Here is a 14,895-nt window from a genome sequence, read left to right on the forward strand (position 1 = left end):
GTTTTTCCATAAATCCTATTTTAAAATGTAGTCAGGGAAATCTGTTTTGTAACTGCCCATCAACATTTTTAAGTAATTTCAAAGCCTCCAAACATAGTATTGTCACCAAAACTGATGGGAATGGGGGTCTAGGTAAGCCTTTCATCACAACATAAAATATAACAGGATAGGCAAGAAAACCATGTCAATTTTAATTGTAGCCCCTCCCCAAGGCATGAAACTTGACTGTCCCAAAAAAAAGAAAGGTGGGTAACAAGTGTTTGCCCCACTTCTGTCAATACCAGACCCTCATGTACTATCAATAGTGGGGGCATATTGAGTGAACGGGCTTCATGCTCACAACCTGTCCCCCAAAGGGATGTGGAGGGTCCTAGATAGCCATACTTTACCCTGAGGATGCATTCAGGGACCCCTTACCATTCCTTAATTGTGTTAAGGAAAGGACATGAAAGTAAACACACTGACATAATGAAAAAACATTTTTTATTATATTAATTACATAACATTTACATAACATTGTATTGCAGCTCCTTATACTACTTTCTCTCCAGCAAGGAGGACAAAAGGACCTAACCTGGTAAGAATGGCATTTTGAGGCAACAAATATACAACCATGAGACTATAGGCAGGAGTATTGGCCCCTATATAGGTTGCTAAAGAACTCTTTTGTGCCAGGTTTATTGCTATTTTTTGAGTATTGTGAAATATTAAATGCTAAAACCTACTGTTTGTGTAGTCTACTCAGAAAGAATACATTTTTCACACATGTTAAGTCATTCACCACTGAGGTAATCATCTGCCGAATGAGGCCCTTGGTAGGAAGATGGGTGCTTTGGCTCTCCCATCTATTTCCTGCTATGAAAAGGTTTGTGATAGATACAGAGTAGTACCACCATTTGCATTGTCTGTACTGGCATTATTGTACTTCCACATGTAAATTCCCTCTGTAAAGTGACAGGTAGGTGCATAGCTTTATTCATACTTCATATCTTCCTGGATTAGGAAGGAGGATAAAGGAGCATAAAAAATTGTAGCTGTGCTTCATGGACCTCTTTCCTATGTTGTCCAGTTGATGATCTGACCGACACTTCTTTGGCCAAGCCAGCATTTCCTGTGTTTGCCTTGCTATTACTAATCATCTGGCTTTAAACATTGCTGTTACTTTCACATTTGATGGAAATCTGGGTTGCAAAAAAAACTTTATCAGCAAAAATCTCCGGCAGTCAGAATATTCTATTTTATGGAATTGTCAGCATTATTTTTGGCAGCTGGAGTGGGTCACTCTCTCACAGGGTGTGGCAGGGTTGTTATTCACAGACTTTATAAGGACTTTGACAGTTATACCCAGCTTGATATGGGGAAGTAGGACAAAGGTGAAGCATATAGTAAAGGATTGCACTGCTCCAGTATGATTCAGCAGCCTTTCCAATAAGACAGCACTGCCAGTAAATGTTACACTTTATGGTCAAAAGTATAAAGGCATTGCTTCAAATTATTGTGTTTAGGAGGTGCTGAACTGAATGGTACCGGTATTTCCTCAGCATAAAGTACAAATGCATGTTAGGCCAATGTGTTTCTCCAACTTTTACCCTCTAGGCAAGGTCTGCCCTGGCATAACTGTGCCCCTGTGCACAAAGCCAGCTCCATAAATACCATGGTTGGTGAAAAACGTGCAATCTACTGAACACCTTTGGTGTGATTTGGAATGCCAGTTAAAAGATAGATCTTAACTGCTGCTGTAGGTTGGATGATCCCAAAGAAAATTGGGCATGGGTAAAGATTGTGTCACATACAGTTAGGTCCATAAATGTTTGGACAGACAACTTTTTTATCATTTTGGTTCTGTACATTACCACAATTAATTTTAAATGAAACAACTCATATGCAGTTGAACTTCAAACTTTCAGCTTTAATTCAGTGGGTTGAACAAAAAGATTAAATAAAATGTGAGGAACTAAAGCCTTTTTTAACACAATCACTTCATTTCATGGGCTCAAAAGTAATTGGTCAAATTAAAAAGCTGAAAATAAAATGTTCATTTCTAATACTTGGTTAAAAACCCTTCGCTGGCAATGACAGTCTGTAGTCTTGAACTCATGGAGCATCACCAGATGCTGGGTTTCCTCCTTTTTAATGCTCTGCCAGGCCTTTACTGCAGCGGCTTTCAGTTGCTGTTTGTTTGTGGACCTTTCTGTCTGAAGATTAGTCGTCAACAAGTGAAATGCATGCACAATTGGGTTCAGATCAGGTGACTGACTTGGCCATTTAGGAATATTCCACCTATTTGCTTTAATAAGCTCCTGGGTTGCTTTGGCTGTATGTTTTGTGTCATTGTCCATCTGTATTATAAAACGCCTTCCAATCAATGTGACTGCATTTAGCTGGATTTGAGCAGACAGTATGTCTCTGAACACCTCGGAGTTCATTCGGCTGCTTCTGTCCTGTGTCACATCATCAAATGATCTGCATAGATTATAGATGAGCATAAACATAGGGGCCAATACTCCTGCCACTGGTCAAACCCCCCCACTTGGTTTGGACGCACTAAACCTTTTTTCTGTTTTTTATACATAATTATTGTAAACCTATGGTGCCTTTGTAGAAGCCTATCTCTTCTCTCAGTTCTTTATTGTAGTACAATTTTTGATACTGAAGGCTTTTGCACCCAAACCAATTTGATTGGGATACCTTACTTCAAATATATGACTGATGTTTGGCTAGGTATAGATCTTTACTAGTCTGGCTTATTCTACTTGTGTATATTATAGTGCATTCTATCTTTTGAGGTCTTGTATAATCCCTGATGAAGCGGATTAATTCTGCGGAACGCGTTGGATTATCAGATTCTAATAAAACATCTCAATGATATACACAATTTTTTGGTGCTATACTGAACATTTTTATGGAACTTCCATCCACTGTTTTTATGGCTTGTGTTTAATAAAAGATTGTTTTTTTTATATTTGAGCCTATTTTGTGACATGTACTTAACTGCCTTTAAAGTGCCAGAAATATACCTACCTTTCTATGTACTCAAGAGTTTAGGGATGTTGGCAGTATATATCTCTTGGTTTGAGTTCAGACAACCCATTAGCTGCTTTCAGACCATGTCAGGCATTCATGCTACTCCTCACCCTGCTATGCTTTGCTACCAACTCCATATGTTTTGCACTGGAGATTTGAAAATCTCCTTGTGAACTCTATATATACATATGGATAGTTGCACATAATGACATTGGCCCAGCCACCATACATGCATGCTGTTTTCCCTATAACTTCATAACTTATCTACATTCAATCTTTTTTGCAATGTAGTTGTCCAGTCAAACACTACAAACATTTTACTCTACCACAAAGCTTTGTGTCATCTGTAAACACAGAACTAGTTATAGTTATCCCAGGCACAATATTGTGTATAATCAGATAAAAAATAATAGCAGTCTCAAAACTGAGCCTGGGGGTATATCTTAAATACTCTTATACCATTAGGATAAATCTTGAGGACTTTTGTTGTTGATATAACAGTATTACCTTGTTCTTAAGGGCTCGGTTACACCATTGTGTTGCTTAACACACTACGACACACTAAAAAAGTGCATGCAGCATTCCTGCAAGGACATTGGAACATACAAGATTGAATTGTTTAGCAATGATAGGAGCATCAGGATGCATGGCATCGCACCTCATGTCTGCGTTGAGCAATTACATGAATGGCTGAGCATCAGAAAAACTAACAGCATTTTTAAACATAATTAAATCACAATGCAGTTTATGAAAAAAAATATATATTTTAAAGTTCAGATGTCTTCACACATAATTTGCTGCTGAACTGGAGTGTGTCTGTGGAAATGATGAGTAAAGACTGTATGCTGTTCTGTAGTTGTTCTTTCAAGGAGCTGATTTCACCATTTTTAGGCCAGACTATAGTTTACTCATCCAAGTAGGTGAGAGGTCCTCCAGTGCTGAGCTGTTTATGGGAACACAAAATAAGAAAAGGTTTTTGAAATGATCGTGAGTCAGGGTGCCATTTAGAATGGATGGAGCTTCAAATCACTAACATATGCAACATGCATTGTGGTGAGTTACTGGGCTGTTTTACAGCAGCAGCAAAGCATAGATGTACACTTTTTTTTGAAGCCCACCAAAATGTACAGAAGCACATTATATGTATTGTGATATGCTACAACCAACGTACATTTAGCTTCATTTGGATGCCATTCAAAATAAATAACACTACAATGGACATAGCATGCATTGCTTTAGAACAGAGGTGGGCAAACTCCAGCCTTTAGACCAGATATGGCCTAGCCAGTAATCCAGTCCAGCCTAACGCCCCCCTAGTTATTTATTGTTGGATCCGGCCTAATTGAATTGTTGTGTTATTGCCAGTTCATGCGATATTATCGAGTTCTCGCACAGTAACCCCAATTACAATGCCTAAAGAGCAGAAGCAACGCACAGCTACCAGTCTCTGGAAGGGTGACCCTGAATGTCGTGTCTTAAACCCTGAATGGACTGACAAATTATTCTGCGTCAAATGCGGCAACAAAGCCCTGTGTTTAGTGTGCAACGACACCAACAGCACTTTCAAGTCGAATCTCAAAAGGCACTTCGATGCCAAGCACGCGCACACGTACAGAGACAACACCGTGGATGAGCGGAAGACTGAGGCTGCTCGCTTGCAGTCACGGTTGGAAAAAACCTTTCCTTGGACACCTTGTTTCTTCTGACCTAGTGTGCCTTTTTGACCTCCTGAAATGTCCTAGTAGTACAAAAAGTTTGCCGACCCCTGCCATAGAACATATAATACCGCAACACACGGGTTAAGCTAACCAAGCCATACTACAATTTTTAAGAAATATATACATTTTATTGTTTTAAATTTTAACAAACTGCTGAAGGAAATTAAATTTTGTTTTTGGTAAAAGAGTGCAAAATCTTTCTGCTACTATTTTTTTTTTTTATTTAGTTCTGCTTTATTTACAGAAATTACACATAATTTGGTACTGTATACAGTAAGCGTGTTTGTGTGGAAATTGAGTGGAGTGTAGGCTGTGTTGTAGTTGTTCTTACAAGGAGCTGATCCACCCATCTAGGCCAGATCTCAGTCTGCTTATCCAAGTAGGTGAGAGGTCAGAGTTGAGCTGTTTATGAGGAGACACAATGAAAAAAAAGTACAGCGTGTGAACATATTTCCTGTACCGTTTCAATGTGACTGTGACGGGAAAACAAAATACTATTGTAATCTGTATCAGTTACCAACCGCTTCTAGAGCCATCCTAACTCTTTCTGGAAACAGATTCAGGGAATGTTCTTGGCTCTGCTGCATGTTAATGTCAGAAGTTTCCATTATGGTAGCACAGAAGGAAAAACAAAGTGTCACCTAAGAGTCTAATATTTAAAGGCAAGTAAACTACATGTCACACAAAGAAAACATCATAAGATGTTCCTTTCACATGACAAATTATTTAAATTTGTGACAAGATATACCCACATTGAAGATAAAATACCAACATTTGTTTTCAAGAAATGAAACAAAACATTATTTTGTCAAATGTTTATTGAAGTAGGCAAAATGCAAAGTCTATTTATTGCATATAATATAATAAAACAATTTAATAAAAACTTTTGCGGGCAGATATTAAAGACACAAATCAATGCTGCGTTGCATTTGAGTTTATTGAAATCTGTTTTAAATTGCAAGCAGTATAAGTATCTAAATTTGATTAGTATTTGCATCTGTGAGTGAGTGCATCTGTGTGAGTAAATGTGAGGGGTTGGTAGTGGATGTGGTCCAGTGACCCCAAGTCGGAAACCAAGCTGCTAACCAAGGTAGCATGTCCCCGAACTACTAACAGTGATTTTTACTCATAGGGATAGGCAAAATCTAATGACATGCAGATATGGCCAATATAAATTAATTTCCAAGGTTGTACAGATTTTACCAACAGCAGGAGAATAATATGACAAGCAGATATCAATGCCACACAAGTAATATCAACAATGAATATATATTACCAACTTGAACCTATTACCAATACAAGGCTTATATAATTGGCAGGCAGATATTGCCAATCCTAGGCAGATATAAATGGCATATATATAGGCAGACATTACCAATATCAACGAAATGCAAAATTTATCAATGACAGACATATTCTAGGTTTAAGTGGGTGGTGAGGAATGATGTATATGAAAAGTATTAACACAAAATGTAGATACAACTCTATTTGGCATTGACCTGTACGAAAGGTTTGGGGAAGAATGAATGGGGCAACAGAAAAAACAGGGAGACAGATTCTGTAACAAGTAATAATAGCTCAGGAGGTATTATTAGTTTAGTGGGACTGTATATAGCTTATGCACTGTGCAGTGGGGCAGACAGTATGTGACAAGCAGGTAAGCAGCAGGCAGATAAGTGCCAGACAGTAAGCATTAGTAAAGCATGTGGCAGAAAAATAATTGGTAAACATATAAGTAGCAGGCAATAGGTAGATAGGAGGAATACCATGGTCATATGTCGTTAACACAGTCTAAAGCCAATTTTGAGGGAAGTGGGGGTAATGGGACCCTAAAACTGTAAAAACGAGTGCAAGCTACTAAGCCACTGTGCTGCCGTGGGAGAACACATTTTACTTAAATAGCAGCACTGGAGATCTGTGTAAATAGTTCTGAAAGTGATTAGTCCCATTTGCTTGCACACTGTGGCTTCTACAGAATAAGCAGTATATTACTTGCAACGGGTATTTTAGGCTTAATGAATTTCCTGCTTGATAGACTACAAGGATTCAGCCTACTCTCCTCCATCTACTTTGTTCTGGGTCTCCCCGTTCAGTTATTTGCTTTCTGTCCAGTCAATCTTGGCTTTATGTGTGGGCATTTCCTCAGTGGAGTCACAAAGCAGTTCAGTAAGTCATGGTACTACAGGGTTGTAGCTCCTGTTCTAAGAGACACAATACAAAGGAGCTGAATTTTGTGATTTATTGTGCCATCATCAGTGGCAAAAGAGAGCTGATAACAGAGGTTAGTTAAAAACTGGGGGACAAGCAGCATAGAGGGAGGTTTTATAAAGCAACTTTTAAATTTGCCTAGAATTAATACATAAGGAGAGATGGTTGTCCTGATTTCAGTAATATGAAATATAAAGGGTTTCCTGCACACTATAATGTACAAATTTCCTGCAGAGTATGAGAACCAATGTTAAATTAAAAAAGGATGACTTTGTTGAGCCGCCACTGTCCTTCCTGACTGGTCACAGAAACCGTGAAGTCCTCCATCTTGCTCCTGAGAATATTTTTAATTCCTCATAATGACATTGCAGAGGCTAAGAAGATGGGTTACACAGAACGGATCAGAATACCTAACAATACACTAAAGGACACTACACAGGGGTGGGAGGTATGAGGAAGGGAACTATGAGGGTTCTTTTAGGATGCTGACACAAGTTCAGTTTAAATAGGGCTGCTGAAAAAGGGGCACAGGCAGATTTGGGTGAACAATTAAAAAAAAAAAAAAGGATGGCCTAGGAACAAATATGGTTGAAAGCCTGGGTTCATTTTCAGCCTTAAAGTGTACTTAAACTCAGAATTTTCACCTTACATAAAATGGTAGACAACCCTTTTATGTAAAGTAAAAATTCTGTTGTTTAATTTTTTTTTAAGTGCAACACCCTTTTTTTTTAAAAAAGAAAACAAAGGGTGCAGCACCGCCCCCTAATTCTCGATCGCCTAGGTCAGGGGTCAGCAACCTTTACTATCAAAAGAGCCATTTTGCCTCCTCTTCCAATAAAGAAAAATAGTCTGGAGCCACAAACCATAACACAGTTTATAAACTTTTAAAAGTTTTAATATTTTTTTAATTTTACCTGTTACAACAAGTGTGCATGTGTAGGCCTACTTTGAAATAAATTAAACACTGAACTATGCCCCTAGAAGCCTCCAGCTTCTAACGTATCTTCCTGTTACATTAGAAGCTGGAGGCTTCTAACGTAACAGGGTAGATTTTTTTGATGGGCAGAGTTCTTTATGTTCTGACGATGCCTTAGCGATGAAATTTTAAGGGGTGTTAGCCACAGTTTGTTCACCTGTACCCCCCAATCTTGAGTAATTGGGGTTCAGGTGCTAGAAGCCTCCAGCAATGTGTAACAGGGTAGATTATTTTGATGGGCAGAGTTCTTTATTTTCTGACGATGCTTTAGCGATTCAATTGTAGGTGGTGTTAGCCATAAGTGTCCCCCACTTGCACCTCTATTTTGGTCACCTGTACCGCCTCCCCACCGTTCCAGAGAAATTGGGGTTCAGATGCTAGATGCTTCCAGCAATGTGTAACGGTAGATTTTTTTGATAGGCAGAGTTTTTATGAATTTTTAGGAGGTGTTAGCCACAGGTGTCCCGTACTTGCACCTCAAATTTTTTTCACCTGTACCCCTGTTTCCAGATAAATTGGGGTTTAGGTGCTAGAAGCCTCCAACAATGTGTAACATGGTAGGGGTTTTTTGATGGGTGGAGTTTTTAGGAGGTGTTAGCCACAGGTGTCCCCCACTTGCACCTCTAATTTTGTTCACCTGTACCCCCTTCCTGTTCCAGAGAAATTGGGGTTCAGGTGCCTCCAGCAATGTGTAACGGTAGATTTTTTTGATGGGCAGAGTTCTTTATGTTCTGACGATGCCTTAGCGATGAAATTTTAAGGGGTGTTAGCCACAGTTTGTTCACCTGTACCCCCCAATCTTGAGTAATTGGGGTTCAGGTGCTAGAAGCCTCCAGCAATGTGTAACAGGGTAGATTTCTTTGATAGGCAGAGTTTTTATGAATTTTTAGTAGATTTTTTTCATTAGAACACCGGATAGGGAATCCCCCTTCTCTGCAGTGTCTTGGGAGGAAGGGGATCCCCCATCAGAGATCTCCCCGCGGCAGCCGAAGGGAGCCACAACAAGGAGGCTGAAGAGCCGCAGGTTGCAGACCCATGGCCTAGGTGATTGAGAATGGGAGCGCAGAGCCTCCCAGGATGTCTACATCATGTATCCCAAGAGGCTCTTAAGTGCTCCTCCTGCGCATGACCAAGCATCTCGGGCATGCGCAAAAAGGAGCCTTCACGTGAAATGCATGCGCAGTGAGATCAGCAAGTTTATTTTCCAACTTATGTCACCAGATCTCGCGTCTGGGTCGGGTGATGTAGTAAGATGAACCAGGAAAAAGAGGCGAAGGTGGCACCTCCCGGCGCGCTTTCTCGGAGATGGATGCTGGGATGACGCAGGACCCGATGGAAGACACCCTCGGATAGATTGGACTGCCCTGCGGGAATGAAGATAAGTGTATTTTTTTAGTTTTGGGTACTTTTCAGTTTCTCTTTAAGGGGACCGGCAGTTCTATCTCCAATCCATTTCCAATTTAATGCTTTTTGTTCACTAAAATATTTTGCCCCTTTAGAAATGTGAAAAATGAAAAAGTTTCCTTTTTTGCTGTTTTATGTTGATAAGCCCAACATTACTTTTGTACTTAGTTCTGGTGAATTGTGACCTTTATTGCAAGCAGTCAAAGTGAAGCACATCTACATAACAGTTTGTATGTATGTCAGCATATAAAAAAAAGGTTGTTTTTCTGGAAAAGGAAATTAATCCTTGGACTATGTAATGCTACCTCAGAGCAGTGTACCGTGAACTTCAAGGTCAAGACAACAAGTTTTACCATTCCAGTCAGCATAGATGTGTTTTTGTGTTACCAGGGAAGTAAACAAGAGAGATGCATAGGTGGTACAAATGCTATCATTTGTATCTCTGATAATATATATTATAGTAAAGGTACAAGGCTTTGTGACTGTGGGTTAATATGAGGGTTCATAGATAGCACTTGTTTTTCCTTTTTTCTGTTTGACATTAGAAGCATTCTTCAATCACAAATCTAAAGATTTCCAATTTTTTACTATTCCTATTTATTATTCCCTTTGCTGTTTATTACTATTATCAGGATGATTTGAGTTGCTGTGCATTTTGGGGATCTAGTAATCCTAATTAGATCAGTTTTTGTAGCAGGGAAAACAAGGTCAAATGCAGTTATTACATCCAAAGGCATTTCTCCAAATAGGTGCACATAGGACATTTAGGATATACACAGAGCCTACCCTCAAAGGAAGGATTATCCATTGAGTGACCCTCAACTACCAACAACTGTTGACAGAGAACACTTTGTTAGGAGTGTGTAACATAAAACATGAAGCAGCGGTCAGGAGTATGTACCCGTCTCAGTCTCTCTATGTACCATGCTTCTGGGTATGGCCAGGAAAGTGGACATGGTCAGTAACATTTATGTCATTCCACAATGTGTGGCACATTTACGTCTTAGCTCTAGATAATATTAGGTACACCAAAGTGACTGTAGTAAAAACACTCAGTATTGGTGTCAGTGGGAGCGATAATAACCCCAAGGATTGGTACCAGTGGTAGCAAAAATAACCCCCAGAACTAGTGCCAGTAGCAGCATAAATATTCCCCGGGATTATTGACAGTGGCAACAACAATATTCACCAACGTTGGTGTCAATGGCAACAATAATTCCACCCTGGATTGGCGTCAGTGGCAATAGTAAACGCATTAATTTTAACCCCCTGAATTGATTTCAGTAGCAGCAGTTAATGCCTCGTGGATTGGTAACAGAGGCAGCAACATAAACCTGACCAGGAGTGCTGTTAGTGGCCCCAATATTAACCACTCACTTCACAGTGTATGACTTTAGACACCTATCTCTCTTTGATAAATAGGATATGGGGATACACCAGATAGAAAAAAATCTTAATATTGACAGCGAGTGCAATAATAATACCCCCCAGAAATAATGCCAGTGGCAAAATAATACCCCCCAGAACTGGCATTAGTGGCCTCATAATTAACCACCCATGTTTTGTCAGTGGCCACAAAATTAATTCCACGAGGAATAGTGTCTGTGGTTGCAGTATGATCCTCCTCCCAGGATTGGTATCACTGGCAGAAAATAAGCTTCCAGGATCAGGGTAGTGGCAGCAATAAAAAAAACTTTCATGAATGGTGTCATTTGCAGCAATGTTAACCCATCAGGAGTAAAGTCAGTGGCAGCGATATAACCCCACCAGGATTGATTTTAGTGTCCAGAATGTTCTAGCAACATAGGAGTTCAATGGTTTATCCTAACTTTGTACTTGTTTCTATGATACTCTATTTCTCCTGTGCTGATATCTCCACTCTGCTGGATTATTGAATTAATTGTTAAATAGAAGATCTACCCAGGTGTAGCTGGTGCTGAGAAGTATTGTGTTCAGTGATTTAAAGCGGACCTAAACTCAGGTGACATACCCAGATGAAGGAAGAAGGCCCAAGATGGCGCCTGGAGCTTCCTCCACGCCGAGACAAAGAAGAATTCCAGGACCAGATTGAAGAAAGCTGCATCGCATTCAAGGGATTTGCTGAATTAGAGGTAAGTGTAATGTTTTTTTTTTTCAGTTTTGCTTTAACCCCCCCAAACGGTAATCCCGGGGTGGATCTTCCGTGCAAAAAACAGTAATCCCGAGTCGCACTAAGCCCGAGTTGCTAAAAAACACTAGAAAACCTACTTACCTTGTTTCTTTGGCATCCCCCGGCGTCCTTCTCGTTCTTGCAGGTCCTCAGGCGGTGTCCTCCTTCAATCTTCTCCTGGCGTGTGCAGTGACTTTCCCGGGTTTCCTACTGAGGTCGGTGCATGCGTTGGTGCGGGCGGGAGGCACGGTGGGAAATTCAAATCATTTTGTATTGGGTTCAATACAAAGAAATCTTTAAATTATATAAAGATATATTAAGTTTCACTGTTTTTTTTAAACAGATTTTTGTGTTTTTTTATTTAAAGTTTATAATCAAATTTAATAATTTAATTAAATATTGGACATATTTCTGTGAGTTATACCTAAGAATTATAAGCCTACAATGTAAAATAAATATCCATGCAAAGAAATGTAATGCCTTTTGCATGAAAACACGGACAGAGTTAGAATGCTAGGGGGGTTAGGGAGTATTTGCACCTTATAATTTAGAGGATATACTCTGCAAATCATTATATTAATATATATTTTATTATATTTACACTAGTAGTCACTGATGATGATTGGCTTGTTTATTAGTCTTTAGTTGTCCCTGCCTTCTGTGGATCTCAGATAATCACAAAAGAATCACTAACAAGCCTCCCATGGCCGTCAATGAGGCCGGGGATATGGGGAAAGCACTGGAGGCTTCCCCCACCTCAAGCATTTACTTTGCCTGAGAGTTCATTCAGCTTCACCATGACCTCTTACCTACTTAGCTGAAACACACATTTGAACTTCAAGTTGAATGATGAGGTCACATGAGTGTAACTAAAATATGTCTTTGAGTGTGCAGTCATCCTGAAAACACCAATACTACCGTGAAAAAAATTCATCAAGATGCAATTTTCGTATACTGGTATTTGCAATTTTTGCTGAATGAATTTTCTCAAAAAAATTATAATTTACAATAATAAATATTGTAATAAATGCTGACAGTTCATAGCTGCCCCTTGATGTTTGATTGTTATCGCTATAATTTCTGCCCCTTGTGCCAGGATCATATCACTTCATTGGCCATTAGGACTGGTTCAGACTTCCTTGGGATCGAGCGATCCCGTGCAGCCCCCAGTGACTTGCTAGCCATTTGGTCACTCGCACTACAGCGCTAGTTTACTTGCTCACAACCAGGGTCTGCTGGCACTATTAGGCAGTACTGTACCACTTTCTGCTGCCCCCATTCATATAAGGCTGCCATGTGTAGAGGCCACTTGTAGCGTCTCCCCAGCAGTTCACTGGCATGAGGACGCCATAACCGCAACCTCATTGCCAGTGTGAACATAGCCTTAGACAGCCATTGCTGGAGTATATCTGCATGCACACAGGATTTACATTATGCCAAAATGTGGCTCCTTTCTGCCAAAAATATATCCCCCAGCACATTTTTAAAGCATCCCTTCTGATGTTAAAACAGTAATTTGAGTATTAAAATTGAGCAAAAAAGTGCTTTGTAGATATGTATAGATATTAAGCCATTATCATGTTCTATGCAACACATATGGTCGTTGATTGCAGCAGGATGGCTGATTTCGGAAGGGGAAGGTCTAGCACTCACAGAGGATTTTGTGGTTCCTTGTTTTGCTCACACAGCTCTCAGTGTGAAAAGCTAAGTAGGTAAAAGGTCATAAAAAAACCTAAATGTGCTGTTTATAAATAGAACAGACAAGTCAATGTGCAGAGACACCTCCTGGACACTTCGTGAATTACACATCACAGAAAAGCAAAACAACTTGCTGAAGCAATAATATTATTAATAATAATATCATTACACTAAACACAATAAATATTAGTTTATAGCTCATGAATTCTAACTACTTAAAACATGTTAATAATTTGCTTATCCAAGCAATCAGCATATTTTTATTTTGCAAAATTCCAAGGTCTTTATATGAAGGCTGCTTGCAGATCTCTTTTATATTATTATCATTATTATTAATAATAATAAACAGGATTTATATAGCGCCAACATATTACGCAGCGCTGTACATTAATATGGGATTTCTTTCATAAAATGTCAACTGCCTGGCTGGCATGTACAGTGGCTATTGGTTGCATATGATTTGTGTATCATGCAGGAATCAGTGGTGTGAACTAATATCTGTGGTGTCTTTATTTTTATAAATGTGATCTAGAACCAGAGTTTTATGGAATCCCTTTAATAGATGGATGGAATTATGCTGATGCTGCTATCTATTGTCCCCGATTGTTAATGCCTCCTCCATGTACCATCCTTAGCTGGTCCCCCAATATTTGGTCCCCCTACCGCTGTCTGAGCTATACCTATGCACATTACAGTTTTACAACACTTTACAGACTTCTCTTAAAATCATAGTTGTCACAATTTAAAATATTTAGGAGGGTGATGATTATGGGAGGGTGAAGAACATATTATTTGTTCTGTAGTGTCTAAGCCCTTCTGGAAAGCATTTTATCACCTAGCTAGCGACGGTTTAATTTGTAGAAATTCAATTTGATTTGATTGCCCAATTTGCCCTAGATTTGATTCAGTTCGACTTTTGAGTCAATTGCATTAAAAGGGTAAATAATAGGTTCAATACATTCTATAGCTCTAATTACAGAATGGCTGGGGTCTGTATGTAGGAAAACTACTATTCTACCTGTAAAAGTATTGTACTGTTAGTGGAATATTTTATCAGTAGGAATATTCTACTAGTAATAGATTATTCTACCATGAATAGAATCATTCTTGCATTGTGGTTGCATAGCCCACAGTGTTCAGTGCATTTATATCATGATGCATTTACACTGATGGGACCTTGAACTAAAAAAAAAGTTGGATTTCTCCCACAGTCAATTTTTGTTATTGCAGGTTTGATTTTATTCTATATTCGACCTTGAAACTGAATGTTTGAGGCAAAGTTCACCATGTCAAATATTTGCTGCTCATTCCTACATCTAGCACCTAGCTGTCAGGTACTGCCACCTAGTGTCATGGATCCTGTATTACAGTTTGTATGACATGGACACTGTGGGTCAGTGTCCCAAATGCTAAAAGGTCTACCAAGATCTAGGACATTTGGCAACAATTTTAGTTTTAGGCTCCTGGAACTGGTTCCCACTCCCATGCTAGTGCACTAACATCTTGTACTGTGCATGTCGATATCATCAACACACGTTATGTAATTACACATTAAGAAGCTTTATTCTACCAATCCATATGCTGATCAAAAATTAAAACAATCAAATACAGCACATTGAACACTTTATAGGTTTGTACAAATTTAGTGGTATGAATTAAGGGCTTAGGATGCCATAGCAATATTATTATTATTATTATAGTGGGAGCACCATATATAT

At 39.1% G+C, this 14,895-nt stretch overlaps 1 protein-coding gene across 8 annotated transcripts in view; it reads left to right on the forward strand.

Annotated features, from left to right (window-relative positions):
- Nucleotides 1–14,895, forward strand: part of DYNC1I1 (dynein cytoplasmic 1 intermediate chain 1) — a 237,304-nt gene that overhangs the window by 6,246 nt on the left and 216,163 nt on the right. For 6 of the 8 annotated variants that reach the window (XM_072412905.1, XM_072412903.1, XM_072412913.1 and 3 more), the window contains exons 2-3: nucleotides 9,148–11,441; nucleotides 11,625–11,694. The exons of 1 other annotated variant lie outside the window; for it this stretch is intronic. The gene's annotated coding sequence lies outside the window, so the exon portion shown is untranslated. The remainder of the gene's footprint in view (nucleotides 1–9,147; nucleotides 11,442–11,624; nucleotides 11,695–14,895) is intronic. One more of the 8 variants, XM_072412907.1, reaches the window with a different exon arrangement.

Source organism: Pyxicephalus adspersus, chromosome 5 (genome assembly GCF_032062135.1).
Source record: "Pyxicephalus adspersus chromosome 5, UCB_Pads_2.0, whole genome shotgun sequence".
Taxonomy (NCBI): domain Eukaryota; kingdom Metazoa; phylum Chordata; class Amphibia; order Anura; family Pyxicephalidae; genus Pyxicephalus; species Pyxicephalus adspersus.